We start from the raw sequence: 12,436 nt of genomic DNA, 5'->3' as shown, positions 1-12,436 counted from the left end.
AGGAGGACACCTAGGTAGAGGAAGAGGAGAAGGAGGAAGAGGAAGAGGAAGAGGAGAAGGAGGAAGAGGAAGAGGAAGAGGAGAAGGAGGAAGAGGAAGAGGAGAAGGAGGTAGAGGAAGAGGAGAAGGAGGAAGAGGAAGAGGAAGAGGAGAAGGAGGAAGAGGAAGAGGAAGAGGAGAAGGAGGAAGAGGAAGAGGAGAAGGAGGAAGAGGAAGAGGAAGAGGAGAAGGAGGAAGAGGAAGAGGAAGAGGAGAAGGAGGAAGAGGAAGAGGAAGAGGAAGAGGTAGAGGAAGAGGAAGAGGAGAAGGAGGAAGAGGAAGATGAAGAGGAAGAGGAAGAGGAGGTAGAGGAAGAGGAGAAGGAGGAAGAGGAGGACACCTAGGTAGAGGAAGAGGAGAAGGAGGAAGAGGAAGAGGAAGAGGAGAAGGAGGAAGAGGAAGAGGAAGAGGAAGAGGAGGTAGAGGAAGAGGAAGAGGAGAAGGAGGAAGAGGAAGAGGAAGAGGAGAAGGAGGTAGAGGAGGACACCTAGGTAGAGGAAGAGGAGAAGGAGGAAGAGGAAGAGGAAGAGGAAGAGGAAGAGGAGAAGGAGGAAGAGGAAGAGGAGAAGGAGGAAGAGGAAGAGGAGGAGGAAGAGGAAGATGAAGAGGAGAAGGAGGAAGAGGAAGAGGAGGAGGAAGAGGAAGATGAAGAGGAGAAGGAGGAAGAGGAAAAGGAGAAGGAGGTAGAGGAGGACACCTAGGTAGAGGAAGAGGAGAAGGAGGAAGAGGAAGAGGAAGAGGAAGAGGAGAAGGAGGAAGAGGAAGAGGAAGAGGAGAAGGAGGAAGAGGAAGAGGAGAAGGAGGAAGAGGAAGAGGAGAAAGAGGAAAAGGAGAAGGAGGTAGAGGAGGACACCTAGGTAGAGGAAGAGGAGAAGGAGGAAGAGGAAGAGGAAGAGGAAGAGGAGAAGGAGGAAGAGGAAGAGGAAGAGGAAGAGGAGAAGGAGGAAGAGGAAGAGGAGAAGGAGGTAGAGGAAGAGGAAGAGGAGAAGGAGGAAGAGGAAGAGGAAGAGGAAGAGGAAGAGGAAGAGGAGAAGGAGGAAGAGGAAGAGGAGAAGGAGGAAGAGGAAGAGGAAGAGGAGAAGGAGGAAGAGGAAGAGGAAGAGGAAGAGGAGAAGGAGGAAGAGGAAGAGGAGAAGGAGGAAGAGGAAGAGGAAGAGGAGAAGGAGGTAGAGGAAGATGAAGAGGAGAAGGAGGTAGAGGAGGACACCTAGGTAGAGGAAGAGGAGAAGGAGGAAGAGGAAGAGGAAGAGGAAGAGGAGAAGGAGGAAGAGGAAGAGGAGAAGGAGGAAGAGGAAGAGGAGGAGGAAGAGGAAGATGAAGAGGAGAAGGAGGAAGAGGAAAAGGAGAAGGAGGTAGAGGAGGACACCTAGGTGGAGGAAGAGGAGAAGGAGGAAGAGGAAGAGGAAGAGGAGAAGGAGGAAGAGGAAGAGGAAGAGGAGAAGGAGGAAGAGGAAGAGGAGAAGGAGGAAGAGGAAGAGGAAGAGGAGAAGGAGGAAGAGGAAAAGGAGAAGGAGGTAGAGGAGGACACCTAGGTAGAGGAAGAGGAGAAGGAGGAAGAGGAAGAGGAAGAGGAAGAGGAGAAGGAGGAAGAGGAAGAGGAAGAGGAGAAGGAGGAAGAGGAAGAGGAGAAGGAGGTAGAGGAAGAGGAAGAGGAGAAGGAGGAAGAGGAAGAGGAAGAGGAAGAGGAGAAGGAGGAAGAGGAAGAGGAGAAGGAGGAAGAGGAAGAGGAGAAGGAGGAAGAGGAAGAGGAAGAGGAGAAGGAGGAAGAGGAAGAGGAGAAGGAGGAAGAGGAAGAGGAAGAGGAAGAGGAGAAGGAGGTAGAGGAGGACACCTAGGTAGAGGAAGAGGAAGAGGAGAAGGAGGAAGAGGAAGAGGAAGAGGAAGAGGAGAAGGAGGAAGAGGAAGAGGAGAAGGAGGTAGAGGAGGACACCTAGGTAGAGGTAGAGGAAGAGGAAGAGGAGAAGGAGGTAGAGGAGGACACCTAGGTAGAGGAAGAGGTAGAGAAGGACTTGAAGAGGTGATAGAACCTGAACAAAGAAGACGAGGACCAAATTTGACTCGAGAAATCCGTGCAACACTTATTGACCATGTTATCAACCATGGACTGACACTGATGGAAGCTGGACAAAGAGTTCAACCAAATCTCAGCAGAAATACTGTTGCGTCAGTAATTCGGACATTTCATCGACAAAACAGGTAAGCTAACCACACAGTATACATTGAAACTGAAGCTTGTATAATCAATATTGTTTACTGTGACATTTGACAGTATATTTGATTATATATCTCTCTCTCTATATATATATATATATAATCTCTTCTTTTTTTTTACACAGGATTGAGGGTCGAGGACACCAGGTGGAAGGGCTCTATGTTTAGTCGTGCACAAGAGGCCGCCATTGTGAACATGGTTTTGGCCAATAATTGTATCAGGCTACGAGAAATCCAAGCCAATATCATCAATGATGACAATATTTTCAATAACATCCAACGAGTCTCTCTGTCAACATTAGGTCGAATCCTAAAGAAAAATCAAATAAACATGAAGCAACTGTATCGGGTACCATTTGACAGAAATTCAGAGAGAGTGAAACATCTGCGCAATGAGTATGTGGAGGTTTGCATTGTTCATCTGACTATGGTGTGGGATCATGCTCTGCTCATAATGTTCTGGCACAAAAAAATACTGTGCTATAGATATTGAATAGCATCCTATTTTCTTTAATGTGTTTCAGAGAGTCTTGCAAATGGATGCTGATGAAATTCAACATGAGTTTATATATGTGGATGAGGCTGGATTTAACCTTGCAAAAACAAGAAGAAGAGGGAGAAATGTAATTGGGCACAGGGCAATCCCCAATGTGCCAGGGCAGCGAGGGGGTAACATCACCCTTTGCACTGCTATCACACAAAATGGGGTCCTCCACCACCATGCAAATCTGGGACCCTATAATGCAAATCTGATACTTGCATTTCTTGACCGATTGCATGAGATTGTCACAGCATTACACCAAGTGGACCAGATGTGGTACGTTGTCGTTTGGGACAATGTCTCATTTCATCGGGCTGCTCTGGTCCAGAACTGGTTCCATGATCACCCTGATTTTGAAGTTTTATACCTTCCCCCATACTCACCCTTCCTGAATCCTATAGAAGAATTGTTTTCAGCGTGGCGGTGGAAGGTATATGACCTGCGGCCTTATGACCGTTTGCCCCTCATTCAGGCCATGGAACAGGCATGTGATCTTATTGAAGCAGCTTCAGTGCAGGGGTGGATTCGTCACACAAGGCGATTCTTCCAACGGTGCCTTGCCAATGAAGACACAGCCTGTGATGTTGAAGAAATCTTCTGGCCTGATCCAGCCAGACGGAGAGATGGATAGTTGCAGTATTCTTGTTGCTTTGAGTTTTCTTTCATTTCTGTTTACTTTTACTTTACTTTTCTTCAGAGTCAAAGTGTATGTACTGTAATTCATGCAGTCATTTTTATTTGTCTATAGATTTTATTTGTTTACAGTAATTGATATCATTGTTGGTTGATTACTGTAACTTACAATACTGTAAGTATTGAAATAAATACTTGAAATATTCAGTCTGCAGCATCAAGTGTTGTGCAGTGCAGTAAGGTTATAGTAGGCCTACAGTATTTGTCTACATTCTCCTATCTCAAAACAAATCATGAATAATGTTGTGAGTTTCTCACTATTTTTTGTCACCTAAATTATCTCTTACATACAGTAAGAATGTTTTTTTTTTTTACAAATGTGTTTATTTTTATTTATCACAGCAGTGTGAAACTGGCTGCAATAGTGTATGATCATTGATGGTTAAATGAAAACAAATAGCATTTTCACAAATATGTGTATATGTTTTGACTGAAGTGTGTATGTTTTGACTGAAGTGTGTAATTTTGCAAACAATCTAGGAATTTTGCTAATTGAGTGTGGTGTTTGGATAATTGTGATTATATTTTGACAAAAAGAACTCTGTTTTCAAAATTGCGTGTAAACAATTGAAAAAAACTGTAACTTTATCGGCCATTATAAACCATTGCCACGTGCCGGAGCAGAAAGCTGTTTTTCAGCTGTGGTGAAGTACTCAAACACACACCTCTTGAGACCTGTGTGTGTGTGTGTGTGTGTGTGTGTGTGTGTGTGTGTGTGTGTGTGTGTGTGTGTGTGTGTGTGTCTGTGTGTGTGTGTGCAATGTTCTAGCCACTATAGCCCTGAAGCCATCCCTGCTCCTCTCTGTTTACAAAGCTTCTCCTTTTTTTTAAACCTATAAATTCCTCATTTTAAAGAGGCACAACAGGGTCTCTGTGTGTCCGCGGGGAAAGGGGAGGAGGACAAAATGTATTCCTCCCTCTGGGAAGTTTGGGAAGCTCAGTAAGTGGAGATGGAAATGTCCACTGAGACACTAATGTCCACACTGGATGCAAGGGGAGTTATGGGACACGGGTTATCCACATGTATCCGGTCACCAAGCACCTGGGCATTTCATAAGGGTTAACCTTCTGGGATATTGATGGACGCCTGCCTTTACAAGCACACTGTAAAAAATGATTGTGATTTTAACGGTATTTTACTGTAAAAATGCTACGGTGAAAAACAGTTCATTGGTTCAAAGTTTCCGTACTATATACGGTGAATAACTGGAATAGATCTAACCTTACATTTCATTTAATCTTACAGTAAAATACTGTTAAATGTACAGTTTTTGGAAGTGAAAAAGAACAAGTTTTTTAATTTATTTTTTTTAAAAAGGGACAGTGTACATTAATCAACATTCATGAATGTAAATGTACCCAAATTAACCCAAAGGCTAGTTTTCATTGGTAGTCCCTTTGCCAGATGTTATTAGGCCTAAAACTAGAGAAAGAAAAAAACTAAACAAAAAAACAAAAATAACAACTTTAGTAAAAACAAAACTTGTAAACAACACTGGAAGAATACAATTAAACACACTTTTTTTTTTTTAAGTAACGCAATATATACATATGTATACACACACATACACACATCTATATAAGAAGAGAGAGAGGGAGAGAAAAAAAAAGATATTGTTATGGGTTAAATAATATCAATAATAAAGTTAATAGTAATAATAGTGGAAGCAACATTAATGTTCACATTGTTGATTATGAAGAAGCCATTTCTTAAAATTATACTTAAATGTGTTAAACATTCTCTAATTGTTTGCGGTACAGAATTCCACTGATGTGATGCTCTGAATGAAAAAACAGCTTGACCAAAGGAAGTTTTCCTGCGTGGAATTATGCAATCCCCTCTTGTTGCACCTCTAGTTCCTCTAGTTCCTCTAGTTCCTCTAGTTGCACCTCTAGTTCCTCTAGTTCCTCTAGTTCCTCTAGTTGCACCTCTAGTTCCTCTAGTTCCTCTAGTTGCACCTCTAGTTCCTCTAGTTCCTCTAGTTCCTCTAGTTGCACCTCTAGTTCCTCTAGTTCCTCTAGTTCCTCTAGTTCCTCTAGTTGCACCTCTAGTTCCTCTAGTTCCTCTAGTTGCACCTCTAGTTCCTCTAGTTCCTCTAGTTCCTCTAGTTCCTCTAGTTCCTCTAGTTCCTCTAGTTGCACCTCTAGTTCCTCTAGTTCCTCTAGTTGCACCTCTAGTTCCTCTAGTTCCTCTAGTTCCTCTAGTTCCTCTAGTTGCACCTCTAGTTCCTCTAGTTCCTCTAGTTGCACCTCTAGTTCCTCTAGTTGCACCTCTAGTTCCTCTAGTTCCTCTAGTTCCTCTAGTTGCACCTCTAGTTCCTCTAGTTGCACCTCTAGTTCCTCTAATTCCTCTAGTTCCTCTAGTTGCACCTCTAGTTGCACCTCTAGTTCCTCTAGTTCCTCTAGTTCCTCTAGTTGCACCTCTAGTTCCTCTAGTTCCTCTAATTCCTCTAGTTCCTCTAGTTCCTCTAGTTGCACCTCTAGTTGCACCTCTAGTCCCTCTAGTTCCTCTAGTTGCACCTCTAGTTCCTCTAGTTCCTCTAGTTGCACCTCTAGTTCATCTAGTTCCTCTAGTTCCTCTAGTTGCACCTCTAGTTCCTCTAGTTCCTCTAGTTCCTCTAGTTGCACCTCTAGTTCCTCTAGTTGCACCTCTAGTTCCTCTAGTTGCACCTCTAGTTCCTCTAGTTGCACCTCTAGTTCCTCTAGTTCCTCTAGTTCCTCTAGTTCCTCTAGTTGCACCTATAGTTCCTCTAGTTGCACCTCTAGTTCCTCTAGTTCCTCTAGTTGCACCTCTAGTTCATCTAGTTCCTCTAGTTCCTCTAGTTGCACCTCTAGTTCCTCTAGTTCCTCTAGTTCCTCTAGTTGCACCTCTAGTTCCTCTAGTTGCACCTCTAGTTCCTCTAGTTGCACCTCTAGTTCCTCTAGTTGCACCTCTAGTTCCTCTAGTTGCACCTCTAGTTCCTCTAGTTCCTCTAGTTGCACCTCTAGTTCATCTAGTTCCTCTAGTTCCTCTAGTTGCACCTCTAGTTCCTCTAGTTCCTCTAGTTCCTCTAGTTCCTCTAGTTGCACCTCTAGTTCCTCTAGTTGCACCTCTAGTTCCTCTAGTTGCACCTCTAGTTCCTCTAGTTGCACCTCTAGTTCCTCTAGTTGCTCTAGTTCCTCTAGTTCCTCTAGTTCCTCTAGTTGCACCTCTAGTTCCTCTAGTTGCACCTCTAGTTCCTCTAGTTCCTCTAGTTGCACCTCTAGTTCCTCTAGTTCCTCTAGTTCCTCTAGTTGCACCTCTAGTTCCTCTAGTTCCTCTAGTTCATCTAGTTCCTCTAGTTCCTCTAGTTCCTCTAGTTCCTCTAGTTGCACCTCTAGTTCCTCTAGTTCCTCTAGTTGCACCTCTAGTTCATCTAGTTCCTCTAGTTGCACCTCTAGTTCCTCTAGTTCCTCTAGTTGCACCTCTAGTTCCTCTAGTTCCTCTAGTTCATCTAGTTCCTCAAGTTCCTCTAGTTCCTCTAGTTCCTCTAGTTCCTCTAGTTCCTCTAGTTGCACCTCTAGTTCCTCTAGTTCCTCTAGTTCCTCTAGTTCATCTAGTTCCTCTAGTTCCTCTAGTTCCTCTAGTTGCACCTCTAGTTCCTCTAGTTCCTCTAGTTCCTCTAGTTGCACCTCTAGTTCCTCTAGTTCCTCTAGTTGCACCTCTAGTTGCACCTCTAGTTCCTCTAGTTCCTCTAGTTGCACCTCTAGTTCCTCTAGTTGCACCTCTAGTTCCTCTAGTTGCACCTCTAGTTCCTCTAGTTCATCTAGTTCCTCTAGTTGCACCTCTAGTTTCTCTAGTTGCACCTCTAGTTCCTCTAGTTCCTCTAGTTGCACCTCTAGTTCCTCTAGTTCCTCTAGTTGCACCTCTAGTTCCTCTAGTTCCTCTAGTTGCACCTCTAGTTCCTCTAGTTCCTCTAGTTGCACCTCTAGTTCCTCTAGTTCCTCTAGTTCCTCTAGTTGCACCTCTAGTTGCACCTCTAGTTCCTCTAGTTCCTCTAGTTGCACCTCTAGTTCCTCTAGTTCCTCTAGTTGCACCTCTAGTTCCTCTAGTTCCTCTAGTTGCACCTCTAGTTCCTCTAGTTCCTCTAGTTCCTCTAGTTGCACCTCTTGTTCCTCTAGTTCCTCTAGTTGCACCTCTTGTTCCTCTAGTTCCTCTAGTTGCACCTCTTGTTCCTCTAGTTCCTCTAGTTCCTCTAGTTGCACCTCTAGTTCCTCTAGTTCCTCTAGTTGCACCTCTAGTTCCTCTAGTTCCTCTAGTTGCACCTCTAGTTCCTCTAGTTCCTCTAGTTGCACCTCTTGTTCCTCTAGTTCCTCTAGTTGCACCTCTTGTTCCTCTAGTTCCTCTAGTTGCACCTCTTGTTCCTCTAGTTCCTCTAGTTCCTCTAGTTGCACCTCTAGTTCCTCTAGTTCCTCTAGTTCCTCTAGTTGCACCTCTAGTTCCTCTAGTTGCACCTCTTGTTCCTCTAGTTCCTCTAGTTCCTCTAGTTGCACCTCTAGTTCCTCTAGTTGCACCTCTAGTTCCTCTAGTTCCTCTAGTTCCTCTAGTTGCACCTCTAGTTCCTCTAGTTCCTCTAGTTCCTCTAGTTGCACCTCTAGTTCCTCTAGTTGCACCTCTAGTTCCTCTAGTTCCTCTAGTTGCACCTCTTGTTCCTCTAGTTCCTCTAGTTGCACCTCTTGTTCCTCTAGTTCCTCTAGTTCCTCTAGTTCCTCTAGTTCCTCTAGTTGCACCTCTAGTTCCTCTAGTTCCTCTAGTTGCACCTCTTGTTCCTCTAGTTCCTCTAGTTGCACCTCTAGTTCCTCTAGTTCCTCTAGTTCCTCTTGTTCCTCTAGTTCCTCTAGTTCCTCTAGTTCCTCTAGTTCCTCTAGTTCCTCTAGTTCCTCTAGTTGCACCTCTAGTTCCTCTAGTTCCTCTAGTTCCTCTTGTTCCTCTAGTTCCTCTAGTTCCTCTAGTTCCTCTAGTTCCTCTTGTTCCTCTAGTTCCTCTAGTTCCTCTAGTTCCTCTAGTTCCTCTAGTTTTTCTAATCAGTTTTGTACATCAGGGTTTTATGTTACATCTGATGTTGTTAAATTAATGTGTATTGCATGTGTGTTATCATGATGGTGTTTAGTGTGTGTGTGTGTGTGTGTGTGTGATACTGAGCTCTTCTATATATTAGTGTTGTGATGAGCTTTGATTCATCATGTGATTCTCATCTTCGCTGTGATTGGTGGTTGTCCGTATATATCAAAGGTACTGAACAGATATTAGTATTTCAATAGGTTGGTAATTTAACATTATTTCAGTTAATGATAAATATGTTTTTTTGCTAAATATTTAAATATTATAAACCTTTAAATTATACGGTTTTGAACTGTAAAATTATTTTTTTTTTACCATAATTATTACATTATAAACCTTTAAATTGTACGGTTTTGAACTGTAAAATAATTTTTTAGTTTTAACCGTAATTATTACATTATAAACCTTTAAATGATACGGTTTTGAACTGTAAAATAATTTTTTTTTTTTACCGTAATTATTACATTATAAACCTTTAAATTATACGGTTTTGAACTGTACATTTTTTTTACCGTAATTATTACATTATAAACCTTTAAATTATACGGTTTTGAACTGTAAAATATTTTTTTTTACCGTAATTATTACATTATAAACCTTTAAGTTATACGGTTTTGAACTGTAAAATAATTTTTTTGTTTTAACCGTAATTATTACATTATAAACCTTTAAATGATACGGTTTTGAACTGTAAAAAAAAATAAAAAATTTTACCGTAATTATTACATTATAAACCTTTAAATGATACGGTTTTGAACTGTAAAATGTTTTTTTTACGGTAATTATTACATTATAAACCTTTAAATTACACCACATACGTTTTTTTACCGTAAATTTTACGGTAATTTTTTTTACAGTGCACATGCACATCCCATTCTTTATCCGTAGGGTTTAATATGGAGTCGCTCTAACAGCTTCAGCTCTTCTTTCCTCAAGGTTTAGGAGTGTGTTTATGGGGATTCTTCATCTGTGATGTTGGACGAGAAGGCCTGGCTCTCAGTCTCCGCTCTAATTCATCCCAAAGCTGTTCTATCGGGTTGAGGTCAGGACTCCAGTTCCTCCACACCAAACTCCTCATCCATGTCTTTATGGAGACGCTTTGAGCACTGGAGCAGTCATGCTGGGACAGGAAGGGGCCGTCCACAAACTGGGCCCACAAATTTGGGAGCATGAAATTGTCCAAAATTGTCTTGGTGAAGCGTTAAGAGTTCCTTTCACTGGAACTAACCCCTGAAAAACAAGGCGCTCTTCGTGGCTGAGTTGCTGTTGTTCCCAATGGCTTCCACTTTATTTTAATCCCACTAACAGTTGAGTGTGGAATATTTAGTAGTGAGGAAATGTCCCGAATGGATATCCAGCCTGGGAATGTGCAAATCCAGGAGCTCCAACATCTCCTCCCCCTAAAACAGAGAATGTGGCCAAACATGTTATCGAGTGAAGAGAGTGTGTGAAGGGATGAACACACTCTGAACTTCCTCAAGTGTTTAAGAGTTCAGTGACTGTAAGAAATGCACAAACACACTTCGCTAAAGGACCTTAATGCGGTCAAAGACACACACACACACACACACACACACACACACACACACACACACACACACACGACATCGTGCCAACAGGATTCACAGTGTGTGCACTGCAAAAAATGCTTTTCTTACTCAGTATTTTTGTCTTGTTTTCAGTCCAAATATCTAAAAAATCTTACATTAAGAAGCATTTACTAGACAAGCAAAAGTTGTTGTCTTGTTTTGGGGGAAAATAACTCAAAATTAAGTCAGTTTTTGCTTAAAATAAGCAAAATAATCTGCCAATGGGGTAAGCAAAATAATCTTAATTCAAACAGAAAACAACATTATTTTGCTCACCCCATTGGCAGATTATTTTGCTTATTTTAAGCAAAACTCCCTTAATTTTGAGTTATTTCCCCCAAAACAAGTCAAAAACTTTTGCTTGTCTAGTAAATGCTTCTTAATGTAAGATTTTTTAGATATTTGGACTGAAAACAAGACAAAAATACTGAGTAAGAAAAGCATTTTTTTGCAATGTGGCATTCTAGACTAAACAAGAAATGCAATTATATTAATGAATCATTTGTGTTTTAAAATATTGCTCATTTGTTGATGTAAGAAAAACCTTTTACCCCATATATTAAAATATGAATCTCTGCAAACCGACATATTATAAATATTCTACAGCTATATTTGGCACATATGGACGTTTGTTTACATATTACAGAAGACATATTCCCTTCCCAGAAAGTCTTTCCTTTTCTTGCTCGCTTGAGAATATTAGGATATTCCTCTGGGGAAAAAAGTGTTTTGTTTTTCTTCATTGTTTGGAAAATGTAAAGAATGCTTTGCCTGACACACACTTTTCCTCTGATAAAGATCAGATCTCTCTTCTGCTCAAACTTGTTGCAGTGCGTTCATTTAGTGCAAAGGAAAAATGATTATAGTTCTGATAATCTTCTCTGAAATCACACTGAAGTTGTGCCAACGGCTGGCATTGGGTGTCATCACACACACACTCCACTGCTGCATACACACTTTTAGTGAAGTGACCAGATTTCTGAAATGGAAACCGGGGACATTTCCTATTTGATTACACTCTAAAAGATGCTGGGTTAAAAACAACCCAAGTTGGGTTGAAAATGGACTAACCCAGCGATTGGTTGTTTTAAGCAAACATTTAACCCAACCGCTGGGTTAAAATGACCCATTCACTGGGTTAAAACAACCCAATTGCTGGGTTAGTCTATTTTCAACCCAACTTGGGTTGTTTTTAACCCAGCATTTTTTAGAGTGTAGTTAAAATATCACAAAAAAAATCTAATTTGTTATTATCTATTAATTAAAAAAATGGGGGCAATATAAATTGCCATTGTTGAAAATGAACCATGGTTTTATTATAGTAAAAGTGTAGTAACCATGTTTTTTTGGCTAATTGATTACCATTATTATAACCACAGTTTTACCACAAATACCGTGATTAAACTATGGTTAGAGTAGTAAAGCCGTGATTAAACTATGATTAGAGTATAAAACCATGGTTCATTTTCGTAAGGGTGGGATCACTATATTATTATTAACATTAATAATTATTCTGATTTAGTTTGATTATTACGATTTTTGGTCTGGTTTCAATACAATTGACTGCACCTGCAAAAAAACAACACAAACAATGAAAACAGTTAATAGTGACCACTGTAAATCACAAGCCGTTATTAAACAATATTATAACGTGACTTAACAAAAGTAAAACTACATAAATATGATATGATGAGTAAAGGCTACTTAACAAATATAATTGTATTTAATAATTAATTTTTTTTACATCAAAGGTTTTGTTTGTGCTTGAAAAGAACTTATTTTAATCATGTGTTTAACCCTCTGGAGCTCTTCTGTCATTTCTGACCCGAAGTTTTTAGAAAAATCGTAGCTTCATCGGAATGGTCCGAAACTTGGTGACTTTATTGGTACTTGGTATATGAATAGTGTTGTTTTCGTCAACGAAAAGTATGACTAAATATCGTCGTCAACGAACCTTTATAACGTGACGAAAACGAGACGAGACGCAACGTAAATGCTGGTCATGTGACGATGACGAATAAAAACGAGACTAAATGTGGTTCACAAAATAAAAACTATGCTAAAATGTCCCTTCATTTTCGTTGACGAAAATGAGACGAGACGAAAAGTCGCGTTTTTATAATTATTTTGCAGTATTTCTGTGCGTCTCATTCAGGGGCTGCATCAGGTCTCACTGCGCAGACGCAGGCCACATCACTCTCTTCAAATCCCACTCGCGCGGCGTTTTAGAAGATTTAGCTCCGGTCAGTGAACGAGACCAATGGCCAGTCGGGGTTCGTAAGC

The sequence above is a fragment of the Gobio gobio genome, assembly GCF_949357685.1.
Source record: "Gobio gobio genome assembly, chromosome: 2".
Classification (NCBI taxonomy): Eukaryota; Metazoa; Chordata; class Actinopteri; order Cypriniformes; family Gobionidae; genus Gobio; species Gobio gobio.
The sequence above is the reverse complement of the archived record's forward strand: the minus strand, read 5'-3'. Positions refer to the sequence as shown.